We start from the raw sequence: 23,827 nt of genomic DNA, 5'->3' as shown, positions 1-23,827 counted from the left end.
AAGACTACATCAGATTCATTTGTCCAAGATTGGCAGTATGACTGTACTGCAAGTACAGAGGCAGACAGATCAAGCCTAATATGTGTCCCGTATTTAATGCAAAAAGAGCTATTGTGCTCCCAGTTTCAGCAAAGGGTGGCAAATTGCAGTTCAAACATGTGTCCACGGTCAAAATACAGTGCAGACGAGCATTCCCCAAAAGGGAAGGATAATCTTATTCCCTATACAGACAAAATGAAAAATACTACCTTAAGGGAGAAACGGGTGATGATTTACTTCACAGAAAATGAGACAAAGCTCAATCTTGGAAGTCAGAAGACTGTCTTTGTAAGCAGTTCTTGTCTGTCCTCCAAAAAAAAAAAAAACATATGTCCTCATGGTATTTCAGTTTCCTAGTATATAAAGTAGGAAAACCACAATTCTATCACAGGATGCTGCGAAATTCCAAAATGGGAATTTCTCCGTAAGTGCAGGGTATTGAATATAATGGGGTTTTTTCTAGTTACATATCAATTCCATACGTATTAAAGCAAGTGTTTCAGCATCTTTTCCAATACTTCTTTACGTAGTTGGGTTTGTAGCAAAAGATTATGTTAATTAGTTCCTGGAAAGGAATTATACCTGCAAAACATTTACTCATATGCCCTCACTGAACAAGGTATATATGGGTTTTGGTGCTAATTCGCCAAATAGACCTTCAACACTGAGTGACTTTTTTTGACTTAAAAATAACACGAAGATTTACATGCAGCTTTCTTAAAAATTATTTTTAGCAATTTACAGATAGAGGGAAGTGAAAGACCAGGATAAATCAGATTTTTTTGTTATAATCTCTATTACTTTCAGACTGTATTATGTTAATTTAGAAATATAATGAACACATTTAACGAGGCCTCTTTTCACTTGTTTAGACTGCTTAACTCCCCACCAGATAATACTATTAATTTGATACTATGTTCAAGGGTTTGGTTTTTTATAGCAGGCCATTTCCTCCAAGGAATCAGTCATTATTTATCAGTATTCCAGAAAATAAGATCTTACCAAGCAGATACCTGTGCACAATGAGTTCTGATCAAGACGTTACAAATCCCTATAGCAATGCTATTGCGGTCTACTAAGGGAACAATATGGAGACCATTAAAATAGCAATCTGTACTTTCAGTGCAACTGACTGCTTAGGTGAGACAACTCACCCACTAAGAACAAAAGCATATAATTAGTAATGATTAAGAAGCAGCTAAAAAATCTGGTAATAGCTGTAATATTTATATGTGTATGCCACTTCTAACCCCCCTTACATGAAATTCACCCAAAAGAACAGAAGTAGAATGCAGACAAGCATACACACAGAAGAATTAAGGTCTCCCTACAACACCATGGCTCATAACACCATGGCAAGACACAAAAACATATAGCTAGAGCACAGCTCTGAAGAGATGACATGATTTTCTTGCAACAGAGCAAGGTTTCTGTGTCAACAATAACTAAGTCTTTATAACAATAACATTACCAAGCATTCCAGTTTAGTCAATAAAACACTGAAATAGCAAGGATTTTGTTCAGACTGCAAGAATGTCTGGCAGTTGTTGATTATTCTCAACATCACCATTTTGCGTGCATCTGCTATATTCTGAGTCTTCTACTAGATTTTAGATTAAAGCTCAGAAGCAGATGTACTTCAGCAGACCTAACCTTCATGAGGATTTCTGCAGGTCTTCAAAGATGAATGACTTCTACCCACGTAAGGTGCTACCTTCCTTAGTATCACAGATTTCAGTAATTCTTAGCATATTTACGCATGCAAATCAGCAAGCAGAAGGGCAGCATTTCGATATAGCTCAATCAGAAGGTAATTTGGTGTTTTCCTTAGTTAGGAAACATGATAATATCTGGCCCCTAAGACACCTGATTTTGTTCTGAAACTTATTCCTCCTTATCATAGCAATAAACTATCTCAGTCTTCTGTTTTCAGAGCTTTTCAGCTTGGGATGGAGTTCTTTCCCTGCTTGATTTGGTACTTGAATCTCTGTCATACACAGAAGTCCAACTTCTACCTGTTTCTCAGGCAGCACTGAGACTGTAATGGTAGCTATGCGGGGTATGTAAAGTACATAGTTCTGAAGCGTAAGAAATAAATATCTTACTGTCCTTGTGACTAAAAATCTAAGACAGTTCATAAATAACAAAGAGCCACTCTTTAGTTATCTTCTAAACATAGCATTTTTCTCAAGATTATGCTACCTCCCATCCATTCTCTATTAACATACTTACTTTCAGAGTACTGGCATAACATAAGCAAAAAATAATAAATACAAATGTTTTAACTGCAGGTCAGCCAAGTGCTGCAATGTACTTCCCGTGGCAGTCAGGGTTTTTAATTTGTTCTAATACATTTCCAGACCTCCACTGAAAGTCATCAAGGACAGGGGCTCCGGATTTGAAAGCTCCATGCCCAGAAGTTCATCAATATCTTCTGCAGCAGAAGTTCATCAATATCTTCTGCAGCAGAAGTTCATCAATATCTTCTGCAGCAGTGAAGGAAGCCTCCATTGAATTTGCTGCAGTTGAACAGAACTTGCAAAAAATGGAAGTTGGAGTGAAATTTGATTATTACCATTGTACCTCATTCATTCCTGGCAGTTACATCATCTTACTCTTACACCCCCAGTTTCAGTGGGAATGCACATCATCATGTCAATGATAGATAACTTTAGTTTTTATCTGACATTTTACAGATGCTGAAGGGACACCAAATATTAGAAACTATACAGTGACAGGAAGAGAGCTCAGAAGACTGAGGCTGCATGGAAAGTAGGATAAAAAAGTGTGAATGCAGCATATGACAATTCAGAAAACATAGAAAGCAGAAAGGAAAAAAAATCAAAAGGAATATGAAAGATGGAAAGACAAAATGTAAGATAGCTCATACGAAGTTTCCTGATGCACGTGTTGCTGAAGACAGAAAACTCAGGGAAGCCAACAGAGCTAAAGCCATACTGCCTGGTTACATTACTAGGCAACTCAATTCATACTTTAACACAAGTAAGAAGAAGTTATTTTGGATGTGTTTCAAACAACATCTCAATTTTATTTGTTTTTCAGGTTCCTGCCTTTCTACTGATCTCAGGGATTGAGGTCAATCAGATTCAGTTCAAAAAAAAATTCCCTATTAGAGCAGAATAAAATTTGTTTCCAATCATAATTGCCAAGTAAGGTTCAGTAAGTGGATTTTCTTCACCTTTAAATAGAGGCGTGCCTTCTGGATTTAAGCATATTGGGATATAGGTTCCACGCCCACATAAAAAAAAATACCATTTCTTTTACTAGTCTAATGTGCAGACTGCATTTTGTACAGTTTCAGTAAGCCTGCTGGGGAAATGCAGTATCACAGCTCACAAATAGCGCATATTTGTGAACACTGAAGAAGAGTAGAGGCTGTAAGTACCCAAGAGCAGCTGAGACTGTTGGCAGAAGAGAAGGTGATCAAACATACATATGGGGAGAGCTACAAGCAAAAAGGCATTGCCAAAAGTACAAGACACTCTAGAAAGGTTTTTAATCTGAAAGCAACTCTGCTTCAAATCTACATTAGGCAAATCCAGACAAGTCATTAAAAGAGGGAGGGAAGACTAGAGCTCATCAGAAATATCATCCATGATACCACTATTTTACATAGATCAAATGGTTAAAAATAGATCAATTTTCAACTTTAATGTTAAAGTGAAACACATTAATGAGGCTAAAATGTCTTACTTTGACTTTTTTTGTAAGAAGGTAGTTCCATTTTCTTAGTTTCGAAAGGACTCTTGTAACAACATTTGCCCAAAATATTTTTACATTTTTTTCACCCTTTCTTCATGGGTTTGATTTTTACTTCCATATCTACAGAAATAAGGAAGGATGCACTCTACTTGTCCGTAAAATAAACAACTAATGAACATGTGATGGATTTGCAATATCAAATGATGTAGGAATAACTTGAATTCTATTCACAGCTTGATTTGGGGTATTAAAACTTTGTTAGTCCCTTTTAAGGACAGGAATTAATATCTCCTTCTAAGACAATATTAATTTCAATCAAAACTGTAGAATGTTACTATGCATAGAAAAGAGACCAATGCTCATCTCACTTTTTAATATTACCACAGCTACAACACAGAACGTTACTGTTGTCTCCATAGACGGATTCAAGTATTTAATGACTTGATGAAAATTGACAAATATGACCAGATCAGGCAACAGTTCAAGACGTGAGGATTTTGGTTATCATTAGTCACTTAATCAAACAGAAGCAAGATACTTTTTCCAAAGTTTACTAGTACCTAACAATATTCAGTTTTAGCTGAAAGGTTATTCTTGATATTTGTATATTGGACTCTAGCTCCTATTTCTACCAGTTGTGTGGGGAAACAATGAATGAGTGAAGATTTAAGGCTGGACCTTGAAAAGTGCTGATGCCTTCTGCAAGTCACCAAGTAGCAGAACTGGGTCAAAAGTTTTCATTTTTGTTTTTCTCAAGACATGAAAAAACATTCTGATCTGGAGAACAGTACAGCGGTTCAAAATAATCACATATTGGAAAATTAAACAAGAAGAAAGGAAGACTTGAGTTAGTAAACGTTCTTACATTTGTCTTCTGGACCAAATTCATGTGGGAGAAAAGTGACAGATTAATGTCACGTTAAGAGCAACTTTTAAGCAGGCCATTACCTCCAGCTGTGATGACAGACATCTACAAATTGCAGGATTCTTTCGCAGTTGTAACTACTCTCCAAATAGATTTCAGTTGTTACATAAGGAAACTCAATACATAGATTCCTCAATAAAAATGCTATAGAGCTTTACATCCACAGGTGCATATGCTTTATCCTCTTTCACTGGTTGCATTGAGTACCATCTTCACAACGAATGCAATAAACGCATACTCTTAATCTGAATCCCCTAAATTCTTTCTATTACAATTTTATTAAGCATTTTCACCTAATTTGCTAGGATTTCTAATTGAACGTTAGGTTTGAAACAGGAATTATTAGTATGTAGCGTCTACAGCCTACAATTCTGCCTTAAGAATGAAACAATGTCCTAAGAAAGCCCTTTCCCTACCTAGTTTTTTTATGTGGTGAAATCCTTGATTTCTCAGCTTTCTGAAGAATCTGAACCTAACCTGTACCTTTATTGGAGGCTTTAAGTACTGTTTTTTTCTACATAATGCCCCTTCATCCCTCTAGTTCCTCTTCTCTTCAAAAAGACCAATGGCCAAACTTTTCACCGGCCAACTCCCACTTAATAATTAGTGATTCCTCTCCCTCCCTGTCCTTGGTCTCTCTGAGAAAAAGAGACAACGAAGCCTGCAAAGCAATAGGAAACAATATATCAAGAAGATTAAAGAAGAAATACGTTCATTCTTCATTGCCACTCTGCTCAGCTTTCCCATTTATCTCACCTTCACGTTCTTCTTTGATACACTAGTACAGAACACACCTATTTTTAAAAGAACTTATTGCTATTTGTTCATTGGCAGTATATAAACAACATCTACTGTATGACTCAAGGCTACCCTGCAAAATTAGTGCATTTCTATTCATATGCATGGGTTCTATTGATTAGAGCTGAATTTTACTACTTGTATTTGCTCTCCTCATTCTTACTGTCTTGTCTTAGTAAATGGAAAAAAGAGTTACAAATAAATCACCTATTGCAAAAAGAATTGGACCAACTGTCTTGGAAGCAGGGGCTGCAAAATGTTTGGCACTATATCAAAAAAAGTTCCCCATCAAGAAAAATGCAACATTTGTTTGCAACAAAAAACTTAGTGAACACTGCCACAAGGTTGTCTTACACTAGCCTAAACTGAATTTATTCAATTCATCACCTAACCATAACACCAGAGCAGTGTAAAATAGACTTAGCATACCTGAATTTTGTCTGGGTGCGGGGTTTTTTGTTGTTGTTTTTTAAATGAGGAATTTTAGATTTTTCTTGGCAGAGCGCTATGAAATCTAGATCATAATATACACATAGCTGTAACTTCTCTCTACAAAAACAATCTCTGTAAAACATTTTGGGACAGAAGAGAGGATATTAGCACTGCATACAAACTTATTACAGTCTTTAAGAACTAGGTCACTTCTAAGTGAACTATGTGTAATATTCCAAGCCAGCACATTTTTTGGAATTTCAACTGCTGTCGTCTTATCTCAAGAAGTATAAATTAAGGAAGACAAGCTGGCAGAGGGTGAGAACTTAATCATATTTTTTAGCTACTGTCAATTGCCAATAAAAATCTTATAGCTGAAATCAAACTTTTAAAAGTTAAGCTTACAGCTGCTATGTCACTGGAGTGACCTAAATATGCCATCATGATCTTCCCTCATCCCAGGAGGCCAATAAATGTTATGCCGAAACAAGGAAGGAGACTGGTTTTTTCACATAGTAGTTCCCCATAATTAACTTCAGTGGACCCAATGACACCAAGGGCTTGAATTAAGCTTTCAAAAGTGCCATCACAGCAGCAACATGGGTCAAGAGTTCTTGGCTAGAAGCTCTGCCTGAAGACTAGAGCAGAGCCAAAGGAAAACGCGGCTGTGAATGAGCTTTCTAAAGTTGTTGTTTTAAGAGACTTTTACAAATCTACAGAAAGACCTTCAATATACAGAAAGTGCTATCTGGAACTATGAGTTTATCCATGGGTGCAGTTGTGCTTCCGGTTCCAGCAGTTTGGCCATTCTATGCAATTCATACTGTTCTATTAATGGGATCAAGTTTGAAGAGACCTAAACATAGCATGTATAATGCTTGATTAGAATTTTATATGCAGTAACTCTGAGGGGGTAATAAAAGGCAAGTCTGCAGAAAGGAGAGCTAACAGATTGGAGAAGCTGGCTCTCATAACTGTTTCTAATATGATTCTTCAACTGAAAGTAAATATTATACAGGTAGCTCCTATGTTCGTACACTTAGGAATAAAGCTTTAGAAAGATTTGCCAGAGGCACATACCACTGCCTAAGCAGCTCTACCTTCCACAGAAGAAGAGGGTTTAATTACTATGTGTTCCTCAGTTGTGTAAGCAAGTAAGAGAAAGGGCATCACCTTGTTATCTAGTCCCTTGTTTCTCACACTCACAATCTAGGAAAAGTATCCCACCAGCATTCTTATACTTTCTTACATCACAAGCTGTGATTCTACCTTCCCTGTAACTGCACAGGTTTCCTTTTCCCCTCTGCCCCTTACCTGTGTCACCATTTTAAGTTCAGTGTGAAATCTAGCTATGATATTGCCAGTCCCAGTTAGGTCAATCATTTACTCTCCACTGGATATGAGATCCTGGAATACAGTATTTTGTCTTCAAGTCTCATTTTCCCTCAACAACTACCAAAACTTGGACTCAAAGTTTGTCCTTAAACACAGACTCATTGTGTGGCAAAAAGAGTAAATTTCTCCTTGTTTTCCCTTCTCTACCACGTCACGTATTCTGTGCGACAAAACATGGAACAGGACCCTTTAAAAACACTGTTATTTTGGCATGTATAACATGGAATTTTAAGTCTTTGGGGAACCTGTTACATAAACTAATATCAAATTTGGTTTGAATTCACCTTAAGCTCCATATTGTCTGTTTTAAGTCACATACACTCAGTAAATAGCATCCCAAAACACCTGCAAACTCAAGGTGAAGCTCTGGCAGAAACAGAGCACAGCAATAAAAATAATCACGTCTCTTCCAGGTGACAGCCTGCCAAATCTTATTTATTCATATCATCTCAGAATCTACTAGATTTATGAGCATCAAGGTTGTCTGAGAACAAAGAGATCAGAGTAGAATCAGAAAGAAGAGCATCAGAGTTGTCTTTCCAAGGTTATTACAACCAGTACTCAACTAACAGTCTTCACAAAATGAATGCTGATACTTAAAGAAACAAAGAGCCCATTGTTAAACAATAGCTAAACAACAACAACCCAACACAACAAAAAAATGAGTTTAAGAAAGCTGAAAGTATTTCTTTGCACAAAATAGCTAACCTGGTCATTTTCACAAATGTTTTGTTTTACTTTTGTGTTTGTTGTGTTTGTTTGGTTTTGGGGTTTTTTTGGTTGGTTGCTTGTTGGTTTTTTTTTCAGTAGAATAGCTAAGGATTACTGTTCAACTAGGAGGGAGGAACTGTAAATGTGTGAAGGAATAAATTCCATAATGGTGTTTACTGTGTAGTTATATGTAGAAAAGTTATTTAAATACAAAATAATTTCTTCATTAAAATAACCTTAGCTCAACGATGACAGATTGAAATAATAATTCAGATTTGAGATATACACCAGTAAGACAGCAAACACTACTACTTTAAAAAAATAAATTACTTCATTTTAAGAAACTATTGCTAATGACTGATAGATACAGCATTTTGGATGCAGTGTTATGCAAGTGCCATGCCTAACAGTAGATCAAGTCCAAAATTAAGACTGAGAAAAGGCAAAAGGCTGCATTATGGAAGTCCATATTCACTTTTAAGGCAGCTTAATTTCTTCCCATATCTGTTTGGAACATATATGGCAAATTATGTGCTATTTGGCAACAAGAGCTTAAGCCTTTTGGGGACTTCACAGAGAAAGTTTTGAGCAGATTTAGATCTCAAGAGCAGGGTGCAGGCTTCTCAGCAGCACTGCGCAAAGTGAAGCCTACCTGGGAAAGCATGCTTCTCTGGAGAGCAGGACTGGTCTTTCTGCTAACATAACACAAACAGCTGATTGCTGTTTCAGGAATGGTTGCTTTCCTCTCTGGCAATTACTCTACTGGTAACCAGTTAACCATCCTATTGTCATGAAAAATGCTGATAGTGTTTCAAAATAGTCCCCATTTTCTTTTCCAACTACAGTCCATTATGGTGTACAATCCTTGAAGATGTCCAGAATGTTTGCTTGTTTTCCTTAAAACAGCAAATAAATTCCTTCCCTTGCACTTCCTTAGTGGCATGGGCCATGATGAGGTTTGGAAAAAGTACAGTCTTTTGTTGGCATAACAGGTCCAAAGAGATCACTTGAGTCAAATTTAAAGTAGCATTTAATATGCAGATTATATTTACTTCGGATTATTAAAATATCTAGAGTATACAGTTTGTGTCAGAGACACTTCCCGATTACTTTGGCAGGGAATGGTTGATGAGTGTGGGGTGGTTTTTTTCTGCGGGGGGGAAAGGAGAGTTATTTTCTATAATCTGTAGACAGCCCACTTTCTAGGACTGCAAGCCTTACTGAACATATTCTTCACTATTATCAGAACATAGGGTTATCAATCAATGGATCCACCAAGAAATGGTGCTTGCCATTGAACTAGTTTCAGGTTTTCTGGCATGTAGACATAGCACTTAGAGATACGTTTTAGTGATGGTTTTTGGCGTTAGGTTGATGGTTGGACTCGATGATTTGAAAGGTCCCTTCCAACCTAGGTGATTCTATGGCAGGGTTACAGCATTACTGGATAAGGGAAGAGCCACTGAGCAACAACATGTCTACATATTTTGGTATTCACACTTAAATGTAAGCAAGTGTAGCACATACATTAGCAAACATTAGTTCCTACACATTATGCAGGCTCCTGAGTATATACTGAGTGCTCTTTCTCTTTTCAGCAAGCACTTGCGCACCTAAGGGTATGCAGGTACAAAGGATCTTCCATTTCATTAAATTAGCTTTAATTTCCAAATCATATTGCCTTAAAGCCCTCACTTTCCCAAAGCATCATACATCTAATTCCCTTTTCAGTATCCTCTCCTAACTAAGCTATCTCCAGTAATTTCGTCATACTGGACTAGCCCACACACTCTCATATTTATAATTTATGACAAATGGAATAAGTCGCTGGGCCCAGGCTTTAGCCAACATCATTTCATGCTTGGTGTCTAGCGACTATTAAAGATAATCAAACTTCTCTATAGCAATCTGACATCATTACCAGTGGTTTCAGAGTTTAGTTTTTCAATGAGCTATCACCTTTCTCAGAATTGATCTTCTGTACTGGTACCTGTGACAGCATGTTATATTGCTCAGCAGTGTGTACGTTTTTGAATGTTTATCTTCACTTGATCAAATATCTAATTTTTGAGCTTCAGCAGTGGGATAGTTTTTTCAGTGGCTAAGTTCTGCTGAATAAAGTTCTTCATTCAAAAAAAATAGTCCAGACCCATGACTGACATTCATTCAAATAAGATGCAGTAATTTCATCTTGAATCAATCACTTTTATCCCAGTCTTAAAAAGGAAATTACTTTGTGAGGGCCCAAATTCTTTAATCTGAGAGCGTTGTTAGACTGGGCAGATACCTGAATGTCCTAGGCAGGTCTTTGTCTTACTTGATTCACCTAAAACAAATTTTAGTTTACGCAGACAAGGAGCTTCAGAAAGCACAGTTGAAAATTCTCTGAAAATGATAAAACATTTAAGGTGCCAGATCCTGATTCTATCAGCTTACACAAGAAACAACTCAACCCACAATAATGTACTCCTGCCATGTTTAAATTTGTGTAACAAGCAGAATTTTACCCAAGAGTAGCAGTAGATTTGCTTTTCTTAATTATCTGTTGTGGACATCATAGATTATTAAACAAAAAACCCTGACTTAGGTAATGGAAATATTAAATGACTAGACAATATATAAAGTGTAACACTGCAACGAACGAGCACTCATTGGTAAAAGTCAAAACAGGTACACATCAAAACATCACGGTATTAGCCTAGTAACTTCTAGAGATCTTCGCATCTAAACGCTAAATGGGCTATAGTGATCTACAGCCATACCATAACAAGGGTTACCTCTCCAGACAAAATCTGAAGGAACCTTAGTGTGGATACAGCATTAGTTCTCCTTTAACCATTTCTCAGTTACTGCTTGGGTGAATGCCACTGTGAAACAGCAGACAGAAGGAATACCAAGTCAGCTTAATTGTCCTCACTAAATGAAGATAAACTGAATTAGCCTCTCTGCTGTCCAAACCATTATATTTGTTCATCAGTCCTGTAAGATTTTAAGGTAGCTCTATGAGGTACAGTAAAACAGGAAGTTACAAAGTACAAGCAATTGACCTTCAGTAAAGATCTTTACATGGCCTGCTTTACAATTCCATCTTCATTCTGCCAAAGGTCAAATACGTAATTAGAAATTAATCCAGTTCTTTCTTAGTTCAGATCTAGGAAGACTGACACAACTGAACAGAATGTGCTGTGTTCAGCTTGTGCCGAACAGACTATGCTTTGCTGGTAAAACTGACTGATGGACTATGGGATGAGAAGACAAGTAAAAATAATTCCTCTTCGCGCTGATACTGGTTGAATCCCTTAGACCTCATCAAATCCAAAATATTACTTGTTCAGTATTCCTGTGAAACCATTTGGACATCCTGTCACAACTGTACATTTTAGGTCCAAATATTTTTGGTCCAAATATCCCTTCCTCTCACAAAACCAAACACTCCAGACTGCCATCCCCATGCTTTGATGCACAAATGAAATTTAGTACATGATTGCCTAGAGCCATAGAAATAATATTCACACGGACTTTTCCTGTATACACAAGCATGGAGCTAGAGGTTGAAAGAGGCATCTTTTCTATTACATTATGGTTATTTGTTTCCCTGTTCTGAATTTTAACAGCCCTAAAGACCTTTGTCTCCTCTTTCCTCATATCAAATATAACACTTTAAATAAAAGTCTAGCAAACAAAAACAAGAAGAAATGTCAGAGGTCTGATAACACCAAAATATTGCATTAGTGTTTTGTATTACAGCTTTAGCACAATGAAGCCTGTCTGAACAGAAAAGGCACTTGGCCGCTGCAAGCAAACTTAGCCTCAGACAGTTTACAGAAACATCACTTCTAACTTAAGAGAAGGTGCCTTACACATATTTAAATGAAATATTTTCCTTGACAAATTAACAAAAGCTGAGACCTATCAGGACAGGTCCTCCTAAGAAAAGCTTATTTGTGATTATTCTAGTAGCTCTGCCAATCGGAGTACAGTGTTTGGCAAATTGGAGAACATGGTGGGGTTGTGGGGTGGAGGAAGAGGGAGACAGAAAATGTCATATCCTTTTTCAAAAGCAGCATTGTGAGTTTCCATTTAGAGAAGACAGATGTGACTGTCCTTTCATAAGACATATGTCTTACATAAGATGTGTCTTAATTTAATGTACTGTGGAAAAAAATTAAAAAACAAACAAACAGAAAAGAAACCTCAATCCTCCCTGAAACAAAGATACATCAATTCAGAGCAGGTCTGGCCACAGTAGAAAGATAAGATCATTTTAGGAGAAAAAGCAGGCACAGGAAAACATTTCAATTGGCTTTCAAGTGGTTTCTTTGCTGTAGAAGTTTTAATCTTTTGGTAACCAAAAGCCAGCACGCTGTCTTGGCCAACTTGCTGGGAAATTCACATCCTTAGTTCAGTAAGGCCAAGAAAAAGGCAATAGAGAAGCATGGTAGTGGGGAAATATAGGCCTACTTCCAATAACGTAAGAGCACAGACCAAAGTCTCCAAATTAATTCAATTTATCAATATTAAAGCCATTTTGATTTAAAGGAAGGGAAAGAGATTGTGGTTATGCAATTTTAATAGCTGAAGTTTCACCCTACTTAGTGAGAACTTGATTTCAGTTTTAGTGGAGATTCAGAGATCCACTAGCTGAAGTGTAATTAAGATCCCATCATAATCAATTCTGGATCCTCTATCTCTATCTGGACCTCTCTATCTGTGTGTGTGTGCGTGCATTTGTGCTCATGCCACTTGATTTAGGAAACTGTCGTAAGTCTCACGCGAACCTTGCCATTCTCAAATCTTTAACTAAGTCACTGTGTGGATTATATGACATTTCATTAAATCGTTCTGATAACTGGGTAATGATTAAATATTGTTAAAAATCATACAATCTAATCCTACGTTAATAAATCTTAAATTGCTGCTACCTCAAAGTTGTGTAGGATCCATAATTTTTCACCACAAACTGGTATAGTCAGCAGGATCCTAAATCTCATTTCACAACAGCGTCCCACACGCCATGGGCTATTCAACTGCTTTTTGGGAGTACTTTTTAGACAAAAATATAAGCATAACACTTTCAAGGTAGAGTATAAAAATATTAACAGTATTTGCAACAGTTTAGAAAGGTGTCTGTAACAACACACTAAGTATTAACTGATGATGTTTATCTAGGATAGGTTTTTAGAGGATATTTTAGAGGAGACTTGGACTGCAGGAAAGGAGTGTAGGGGGGAAGCTGGACCAGAGAAAAGGGGAAGGAAGGTTAATATTTTGGATTTCGTTTGAGAACTTCAGAAGCCAATCAAGATTTTTTAGTTGCAAGCTAAGGACAGTGCAGGTAGGCAGAGCTTTGTTGACTCAAGGGCCTGGAGTTACTGGGGAAAAAGTTTCATCAAGTGCTGTTCAAAGGCTGTCCAAGAGCTACATCAGTAGAGCAGTCTCTATCTCACCTTGTCAAGTATAAGATGTCTCCTTCTAAAACTAGTAGCACTCCCATCTGAGGTCTTCAGTCTGTTTATATTTAACTTGGTGCACGCTATAATCATGATCTAACATGACACAGTTATAAAATTATATATAACAGTGTGCTACCCATTTTTAGGACATAATTTTCCTCTAAATTTGTTCTTGAGATATAAAACAAAACCAGTTCCCCCTAAAACAGTTGTTTATATTTATGTGTTATAGTACATAGGAAGTGTTACCCTTAAAAATAATGTGGCTTTTTTTTTTTTCTTTTTTCAGTTGATTTGATCTTTTTGTTTTCTATTAAGGTCCTGATGAGGCAAGAGATACCTACGCGAAAGATTAAAACAAGTATTTTAAATGCCTGTAATAATAATCCTGCTTTTAATACACGGTACACCACACCATAGAGAATACTCCAAGAAAACGTACAAAAATTTAGCCTATGTTTCAGCAGCACTTGAACACAGGCTAAAATTCTAGGGAAGCAACTAACTTCAGAAAGTTTGTATGAGAATCCAGCATGTTTTAGAATTAAGCAGCCACTTCAGTGTTCTGCCAAACAAAAGTCTTGATCTACATGCATATGTAACAGATATATGGTGTTTATGTTTTTAAATAGCTTGTTTCTTATCCTTAAGGTATTACACACTTGAATTTTATACTTCTTTCAAGTACTAAAATAAAGCAGTTTCTAGTTTAACGGTGATGTTATTCTAATTAAAAGAATGCCTATGGGTCCTGTCATTTGTGACCTTTATCAAGTATCAGATGATAATGACCTCTGCCTGCTTGCCTTGACTAAATCCACTTTCAGTCCTGTAACAGCAAGTCAGAACTACAATAATGCTTCATTATGCCACATAGCATGTGCAATATTTTTTTTATGCTGTGCAAAACAGTAACTGAATTTGAAATGGAACTTGCCAAGAGAAATAACAAGAACTTAAAAGTCAACAGACAGCGGAAAAGGGCACTTGGGTTTTGGGGGTGGGATGGAATATGACCTTTGAATTTATTCACACTTGAAAGCTCCCTTCCCTTTTTTAATTTAATGGCATAAATGTAAAATTATTCAAAGAAAAATGACAGTGGTACTTCCTCAAAGTTTCACTACTGTTAGTATAATTTCAGTCGGGTATGTTTTATGTTCCCATTCTGTAACAGGGCTGTATATGAGTCTGAGGTTGCAAAATCCCTCTAAGAAATGGAGAGGCACAAACCATAGTTCCAACCACAGTAACCACTTCATTCTGATTATTTATTGCACATTAGAAGATTTGCCTGATTAATTCATGTTTCCACATACCAAAGATATATCTAGACCTGACAAAGGACAGAGATTCTTTTCTGAAAGCTTCCAGAATTAGTATGACTACTTTGAAAACCATCTGAGAAATTTTTCATTAAATCCTTTCTAAGATTCCAGAAAGTTTAGAAACTTTCTCAAACAGGTGCATAAACACTTCAGTTCTTTCCCGTTTTAGTGATAAAAGCATAACCATAAGGGTACACATGATAAGTAACTCTCTACTTATTATAGCGTTACTTTGTTTCCTACCTTTTTGTTATGTCAAGTGCTACATAAGGCAAAAAGGAAAGCAAGAAGCAGGAAGGACACCCTTGGAGAGTACCCAACTGAGCTGCAATTTTGCCTTGTAAACAGCTTTAAGAAACAGTACCAATAAGGATGTTGGTTCCTTTTTCCTGCCCCTCATCCTGTCGGGGGGGGGGGGGGGGGAAGGAATTTGAAGTAACTGAAAAATCTCCACATACACATTGTAGATTTCAGATCCTTGCTCCAGAGAAAATAAATGTTAACCAATTCTAATAAGTTATTTCAATTACGTTTTGCTTAAAAACATAGACTGTAATGAATAGATTAAGAATATCTAAGTATGACATAACATTTTATCTTAGTTTCTTTAAGAATTAAGTCAAATTATTTTATTTTTCAGAAAAACCAGAAATATTTTCAAAGTTCTGCTCACAATTTTGGTCTAATTTATAGATTCTACAGTTATCTACTGAGCAGCAAATATAATTTTATATATAGCAGAAGAAACAAAACCTCTGTGCAGTACATAATCCCAGGAAAATCAGATAAAAATTGATCTATTGAATATGTCCATCATGTTAATTAAAATTAGCCTCGTCTTAATTTTTTAATCTATCTGCTCAGCACCTATTTTGAAGTTTGCTATACTGGAATGTTCAGTTTCTTCCATCAGAGCAATTTTATTCTTTATAGCTGGTAATATTAGAGTTGCCAGAAAGCCAACAATGACAGTTGACATCCTTTAAAGATAAATTACTTTGTTATAACAATAGATGTTACACCTTCTAAATGGAAATTGACTTTCTGATGAATAAAAGAATTTAACCTTAATAACCTCCTAGGTATCACCACGATTTCTAGAAAAGAAATGGGACTGGTCAGAGGTAATGGGCACTCTTAAGCAGGGTATGAGTAAGACCATAATAGGAGTAATGAAAGAGGTTAATATTTAGCAATGGGTTTATGACCTAGGTAATGAGTGCTGGTGTAATAAATGCAGTAAAATAAGGCAGTATATCAGCACAGTCTTTTTTGAGGCCATACAGATGGATTCTCTTCTGTTTTCAAAACATCTCTTTTATATAATATGCACAAAGAAAGGGAAAATTTGTATCAGCTGGCTGATGTTCTTTCTAACTCTGAAATACTTAGAGTTCAAATAATAAATCTGCAATAGCGATTCTTACCAAAAATAATAGATTTTTAACTATCTTGGGAACTCTCTGGAAGAAAGCACAAAGGAAGAGTAATATTGTCCTGTTATCAAAACTGCAACAAAAGTAATACAAAGATAGTAACTTTTATAATTGTTTGTGTTCAAACTGTGATCAGTTTGTTCCATTTAGCCACACTGGATCATCTGTCTTTCTTTTACTGAATCTTACTATGCCTCATTTGCTAGTCAAACATGCAGTTTTCCAAGCTCCAAAACTAGTAGTGCAAAGAATAAAACAGAATATATTAATATTCAGTGAGGGCAACTTTCTAGTCCAAAAGGTAGGCTAGCTTAGTCCTTTCCCATTTTAGCTGTTAATAAAATGTTCTGTCACATGAAACTGATTTTTTTAAAAATGCCAGGCTTCCCAAAGAAACTAAGGTACTGAAGATGTGTCTCAGATTTAAGATATTTTCCTTCCTTAGTCAATGCAGCCAAATTGGCCAGTTGTTTCAAAACCATTACCATCTTCTGTGTTATTTAACTGTTATTAATAGTGGAAAGCAGCATATGTTCATTTTGGTCTTTTTGCAACTTCCAATCAAACATGCCCATATGTTTACAAACATTAATTATTCTTTAAAATAACCATGTGACGAAGTGCTAATTTTTCATTACTCATTTCACATATAATGAAAGAGCACCATCTCTTTCTCTTTAGTGAGAACGCTACCAAAATTATGCAACAGCCGTAGCTCTCGCCCCTGTAAGCAATAATGAATACTCTAGTATCCTCAAATCAGCTAGTCTGTTAATATGACTAGAACCTCTGAATGTCTTAAAGTGGCCTCCATGTTATCTTGCTCAATTATATCCTGTTATAATAACAGTTTTCAATTCAACCTTTTTCTAAATTGCATTTGTATGCATACTGCCATACACCCAGATGTGATACAAATGGTATCCAAGTCAATCTTTTCAAGCAAAGGCATATTTCCACTGTATAGGTGGTTTTGATTAAGTGATTAATCAGATATTAAACGAAGTTCTCCTGCCTTGGTGAGGAATCCCTGTGGGATCTCTATGTGACAGCAGGGAAACTGTACCAGACAGAACTCAAACTTAACAGGCAGGAGATAAATTCAGGGTGCCATTCCATTACTTGCAATCAGCAGGGACATAAGAGTCAGTTTGTACTAAACAGAAGCACAGCTATAAAGAAGAAATGTAAAAAAGACTATTTCATCTCAAGATGCTATTTATTTTGGAGATAACAAGGCTAAGAACTGGGTAGAAATAAATAGATCCCAGCCCAGAAGAGCTGTGTGAAATATCTTTATAGCCAGCTTAATTTGACAAACAGGTAATGGAAGGGAACTGAGGAAACATCTTAAAGTAAAAGCTATAAGCTGCCCCAAAGCTGGAAGTATTTGTTTATTCCTCTGGATCTGCTAAACTTATGTTTAGCAGTCTCTAAACATAACTGCTTTTGTAAGTTTTTCACTGGAGTAAAATAAATTCATTTTTGCTTTTACTTTAAAGGCTGCCTTGACTTAAATGTTATTCACAGCAGTTAAACTGTAGTCATTCTGTCCTCTAGAGAGCAATCCCAAATGGAGCTATCAGCTCATCTTCCTGGGGTATCAAACATCAACTACAAAACTAGGATCTTGTGAAGCTGGACAGTCCCACATGAAATTACTTTGACTCTTTTAGGAATTGCTAACACAGAGGATTGATTTGGGATACACAGATTATTTCTGGTCAGTAGTAAGTTGCTCCTGAATCTCTGGAGACCCATCAAAGTTCTCCCCATTTCTCTGAATTATTCAATTGTGAGATCATTCAATTTTCTCATTCTACACTATTACTGGCATTACTTTAAAACACCAGTTGTGCTTGACATGGTAGAGATACACAGCTTTCTGGACTGTTTTACCAGCAGCCTGTAACAGAGGAAAGACAGGAGAAAGGCCTCATTCACATTGCACATAAAGGCAAAACTAAATGCATTTCCAGATCCATCCCATTGGACAGACAAGTTTTTTATCTGTTAGATCATGTTTCCTCTCTAACATCCGGATTATAATTTTCCTACATGAATCTTTCTATGGTTTGTTAATATCTCATTAATATCTTCGTTTGAATCATATTTTTAGTTTAGTTTGGTCCCAGGGATTTCAGCTCATTTCATAATTCTACCCAGTTAGGCTATTTTCCAAGCAAGGAGTGTTCTTTATTTCATATTAAAATCCGCAGTGAATCCGAAGGGTGGCTTTTCATGCAGGTACTCGAAGCCTTTTAACTTCATTGGTTGGTTTCAAACACTATTTGCCTAACTTTCACACCCCACCAGTCCCATTATAATTTCTCATTGTAGTAAATTTAAATACAGAAAAGCAAAACTCAAATGAGAATTATTTGTATTCAACTGGCTTCAGTAAAATTTCTGTGCATTTTCCATGTGAGTTGTTCCCTAATCTCTATCAAACTGTACACAGAATAAACAGCAGACAGTAATGTGCCTTTTGCATATAATAAGATACATAGAGACTGAAATGTCTTTGGGAGATCAAGAACCAAAGTTACAAAAAGTTACTTTAGAAGAAAAGCACTGAATGGAAATAATAGGCATTTATGGCGTTACAAAGGATATTACAATCATTTAGTCTAATCTCTAACCTATTATAAAATAGGCCATAGGCATTCCCTTAAGTAATTTTTAGGTAAACTAGAGGGACTTTTAGATGAAAACCAAGTTCTCATTTCAAAGAATCCAACAATGAAAAATCCACTACAACAATTCCCAAATTCTTCCTTTGGCAAGCTTCATTTGCTGTTAAGGATCAGGGGTTTCATAGGATCAGGTTGGAAGAGACCTCAGGAGGTCTCTAGTCCAACCACCTGCTAAAAGCGGAGGCAGCTCTGAGATCAGACCAGGTTGCTCAGGGCTTTATCCAGTCTGGTCTTGCAAGGATGGAGAGTGCAAAACCTCTCCCGGCAACCTGCCCTTACGAAGGAAAAGTTTCTCCCAATATCCAGTCAGAACTTTATGTCAAATACATTACTAGATTAGGAAATGCCATTAGTGAAATTCAGATTCATCGAAAGACATCACCTCCACGCCACCCACCCCAAAATAATCGTTGCTTTAAAACTGTTTTTTGGACCTCCACCAGACTAAATATCCTGCTCCGTGAATACAACACTGTGAGTGTTTGGGCTTCAGAAAAGCTTTGGTGGACAGAAGAATCAAACTACTACTGCAGAACTACTAGTCTAGAACCTTTTGCATATTAATTTCACAAGTTTTAAACATCTCTTCCACACTTGACCCAGCCTCTCAGATCAAAACAGGGTTTTTTTTTAATTTTTTTTTTTTTTTTTTTGCTCTGCATTCTCTATCCACCCCAGATAAAGAAAATCTTTGTTTCAATCTTCTGCTCTCATGTTAATTTTCCTTATCTAGGAGTATGCTAATTTCTGTTTGTGAGCCCTCCTCTACCTGTTTCTCAGGATTATCACGAGTTCCTTCTTTGATGATCATTTGGCACCCAATAAGAAACTACTTTCGGTTATTTACTAGATGTAGCTTACAGAATCATAAGGCGAAAAGCTCTGATCACTGTCAAGGGCCTATGTAACAATTTGTAATAACCTGTAGTTTCCCCTGTACAACAGCAACGCAGTCAACACCAACCCATTTTGCCTGCAGCACAGAACTGACCCAGTTGAGGAATATGAAGAAATTCTATTTACTGTAGAGTATCTCTCACTTTTTTCATATGAAAGCTCACTAGGCAGACAAGCCTAAGAGCGAATCATGTGCAGTGAAAACCCTTACCATTCCATTCAAGTGGGTTCTGACCATGATTCCCCCAGTTTACTCATTATATGAATTTTCTAGCAGATACTACGTGCATTTTTTAAAGATACTTTCTAAAGTGTTTCAGGCATTGAATCATTGTACTTATTTATTACTTGTTCTATCCTTATCTTAGGTTACCATTAAGTACAGAATCATTTTTCAGACTAACTTGCTGTAAGTACTCTTGATACAGAAATTGCTGAAAGCATTTAAGTTACATAAGGCCATGCCTTCCCCAGGGAGACCTAAAGACCTTAAAGTCTAGCTCCTTTTTTCATTATTTTCTTAAAACATATTTTCTTCTCTACTTTTCATTTTCTTAGGCGCTTAGCATATCAATCAGTGGATCCCATTCTTTTGCTTTCCATCAAGATTGGTATGTAGTTACAAACAAGAGACATACCTTCATCTACCGAGCAGTCAACAGGATCTAAAACGAAAACTGGCTCCTCTCTGATCTTTTTCTAGCTTAGCTGAAGCAAGGTTTTCTTTGATACATAAGATATAGTTCCTTGTTTGCTATCTCAGCAAGTTTCTTACACAATGCACTGGTTAATGTTCCCAGACTAAATACTGAAATTAATACCAAACTTAAGTACCAAAACTGTGAGAGCGCTGCCTTGACAAAAATACCGGTTTTGCTTCGCTTCCACAAATGGCCAAAACATCCCAATTATCCAATTTGTTTTGGTGCCATAATTGTCCCTTTCATAGTATGAGTATACAGGGTCTTAACAGCCCACTGATCAGTAAAAAATGTTATTCAAACCTTCTTAATGCCTTTCAGATTCTTACATAAATAATCATGATGGCACTTGCTGCTGTAATATTCTCTTCAATAGTACATTTATATAGAGAATAAAAGAATAAGAGCATTCTTTTTTATTTGTATTCTTAGGAAATTCAACTATGGATCAGGATCCAACTGTTCTAGGGACAAAATGAACACATATAAGCAGCAATTTGCAAATACGTAGTAGTAAGTTTGTAGTCAGCAGACTTCTTCACGTGAATTAAACTGTTAATGAAAAGTTTCATAACCAATAAGTGTGAAAAATAGTGAAGGTATTGTTGGCTTTCGCCATAATAACAAGGCTATAAATCTTTGACTTATAAGGATAACTAACCTTTAGTAAATTAGGAAACATGAGAAACCTCAAAGATAACAACTAACAGCAACTATGAAGAAAAACATCATGAAGAAAAACATCCGAGAGAAACAAAAGAGAACTTCTCCAAAAGACTCCACAAGTGATTAACAGAAGGAAACAGATGCATAGGAGAAGGGAGTTGATGATAATCGATCCTACCAGAAGGAAACACATGCATGGGAAAAGGGAACTGAAGATCATTGATCCTCAGAAACAATTCAGAAGGAAACACACAAATAGAAGAGAAAAAGGACTAATAATAATCAATCATTATAAACAATTACTCTGTCTAAAATAGTGAATACGTATGCAATATTGAATGTATATAAGACATGGTTGAAGTGTTAGCTGGTGTGCCTCTGACTTGAGTCATGCACCCAGCGCTGTGCTTTTGCTTTATTGACTTTGTCCCTATAATAAGTGCCATTTCTGTTTAAGGGATCTGGCTATTTATTACAATAAGGAATTACCGTGGGAAGAGCCGGGGAAAAATCTTTCCAAAGAATATGTGTGTACTACAAACTCGTATGCTGAAACCACTGCTGGGAATTGGCGAGGAGCAAAAGCTATCCACAAATGCATAAACATGTTTACATGAGGTAAGTCAGACTCCAGAACTGCTTATCTGCACCTTTACATTTCAAAGCCCAGCAATAGTATTCAAATACCAGAAGATAAACCTGCAAGTTGATCTACATTCCAAAGAGCTTGCTTTTTTGCAAATCTAAAATCCATCTAGGTTTTGATGAGGCCTTCTTGAAGGCCACATATTATTATGAGATTTGGATTTGTAACTAACCAACAATTTAGATTTTCCTACAATCCCAGGAGCACTCTAATTGCTTAAAAGTGCACATTAAGCAGTGTAAAGAAGCATTTGTTTGCATTTAGCCAACGGTACTTACTAATGACTTTCCTTTGACAGGCTGAATTGTTGAAATAAGGGCATGGCTGCAGAGGAGTAAACTGGCCACTAATTGTAAGCCATCAAGGAGGAAATTAATGGATGTTCCAGGTACAAAGCCCAGGTATTATGACTTTAAGTACTTACTTTTCTAAGTCTTCTGTGTTCTTTTATCATTCAGAACTGGTACTTTTATTCACACTGTAACCTCACAACTTATCCACTAGTTTCTCTATGATATATCCATGGTGAACAGCATTCTTTTGCCTTTCATCAGATTCTTCACTTTATAGAACTAAAGAAAAAACATCTTGAAAGACAATACTGCCTAAACTACAATTTTCTATTACTAAAATTGTACCTAATACACTTCTCAAAATTTTACATAACTCCCAGGAGCCTATCCCTACACTCACTGTAAGTTGTTTTGGGGGTTTTTTTGGTTGCTGTGTTTGTTTGTTTTTAAATCAAGGTAAATATGAATCCAAGAGGGATTTAAGACTCCTGGAGTAAACATATTAAAAATTATTTCAAAAGTATCTGAAACAGTTGGAGTTGGGTTTTTTCATTCTTAAAGTTGCATCAGCTATATTCTTCTATCTTGCCAAACTCATTTCCATAATTAATGGAAGGTTTTTCCATTGCTTACATCATTTTTGAGTTTACTTTACTGTTTAGAGCAAAACAGAATTTCACACCTTACAGAATACAGCTATGTATCTTATTGGAATGCTAATCAGCTATAATTATTTCCATAGCTTTAAATTTCCATATTAGAACTTTTTCTAAATTCACACAGTGGAATTTAATACTTGCTTGTTTCATAAGGAAGTCCTGTGATTATTTTTATTTTAAGAGGCAATCTAAATCGAAAACATTCATAGCTTAAATTGTGTTTCCAAACATTTTTAAGTGTCTCTTGATCACTACTGTGCAAGACTTGAGATTTCAAATTAATGGTGGTTTATTTCCAAACATAAAAAAACCCATACTGCTACCTTGCAGGTGGTCATGTATCCTCATTTCCAGTTGAAATTTCGGATTAAATTATAACCAGGTATTCAAATTGAAGCATGGAGAAGAGAGATAATTTTTTCTAAAGCTTCATCACAAACATAACTTTTCCATAAAAAGATCAAATTCCATAAATCACGCTGTTATCCAACCCCTACTGAGATTGACAGAAGTTTGAGGATAATTTTTTTTGTTTTCTACTTTAACAGTATTGTTTCAATTGAATTATTAGGCTAGAAATAATATAGTGAATGAAAATCAGCTTTATTTAAAAAAAAAAATCCTTTCAACACAAAAGCAGATGATAGAGAACGATCTCAGTATCTACATGAAATTTCATCTGTTTCATAGCAAACTGTCATATAACTGCCAATTATGCCGCAGTGCAATTTATGAAAAAAAAATATATGTATTTCCAATAGTTTTCCATCTCCTTTTCATGTTGATTCATAGCACTAAAAAAAAAATATCTTTCAATGTATTGGTCAGGTGGTCTATGGATTTCAAATTACTTTAGGGGATTCATTTATGTATCAAACGCTCCTTAACAGCTCAGTGCAAGCTCTTTGAGTTAGAATTGTTTGTCTAGAACATACAATGCAGCAAGATCACCTGTGGAAGTGCTGTCAGAAGAGAAAGAACAGGACTGAAGATGTGTTTAGTATACAAGTATTGACATTGCTGTGTGAA

This window comes from Larus michahellis, chromosome 11 (genome assembly GCF_964199755.1).
Source record: "Larus michahellis chromosome 11, bLarMic1.1, whole genome shotgun sequence".
In the NCBI taxonomy this organism is placed as follows: domain Eukaryota; kingdom Metazoa; phylum Chordata; class Aves; order Charadriiformes; family Laridae; genus Larus; species Larus michahellis.
The sequence above is the reverse complement of the archived record's forward strand: the minus strand, read 5'-3'. Positions refer to the sequence as shown.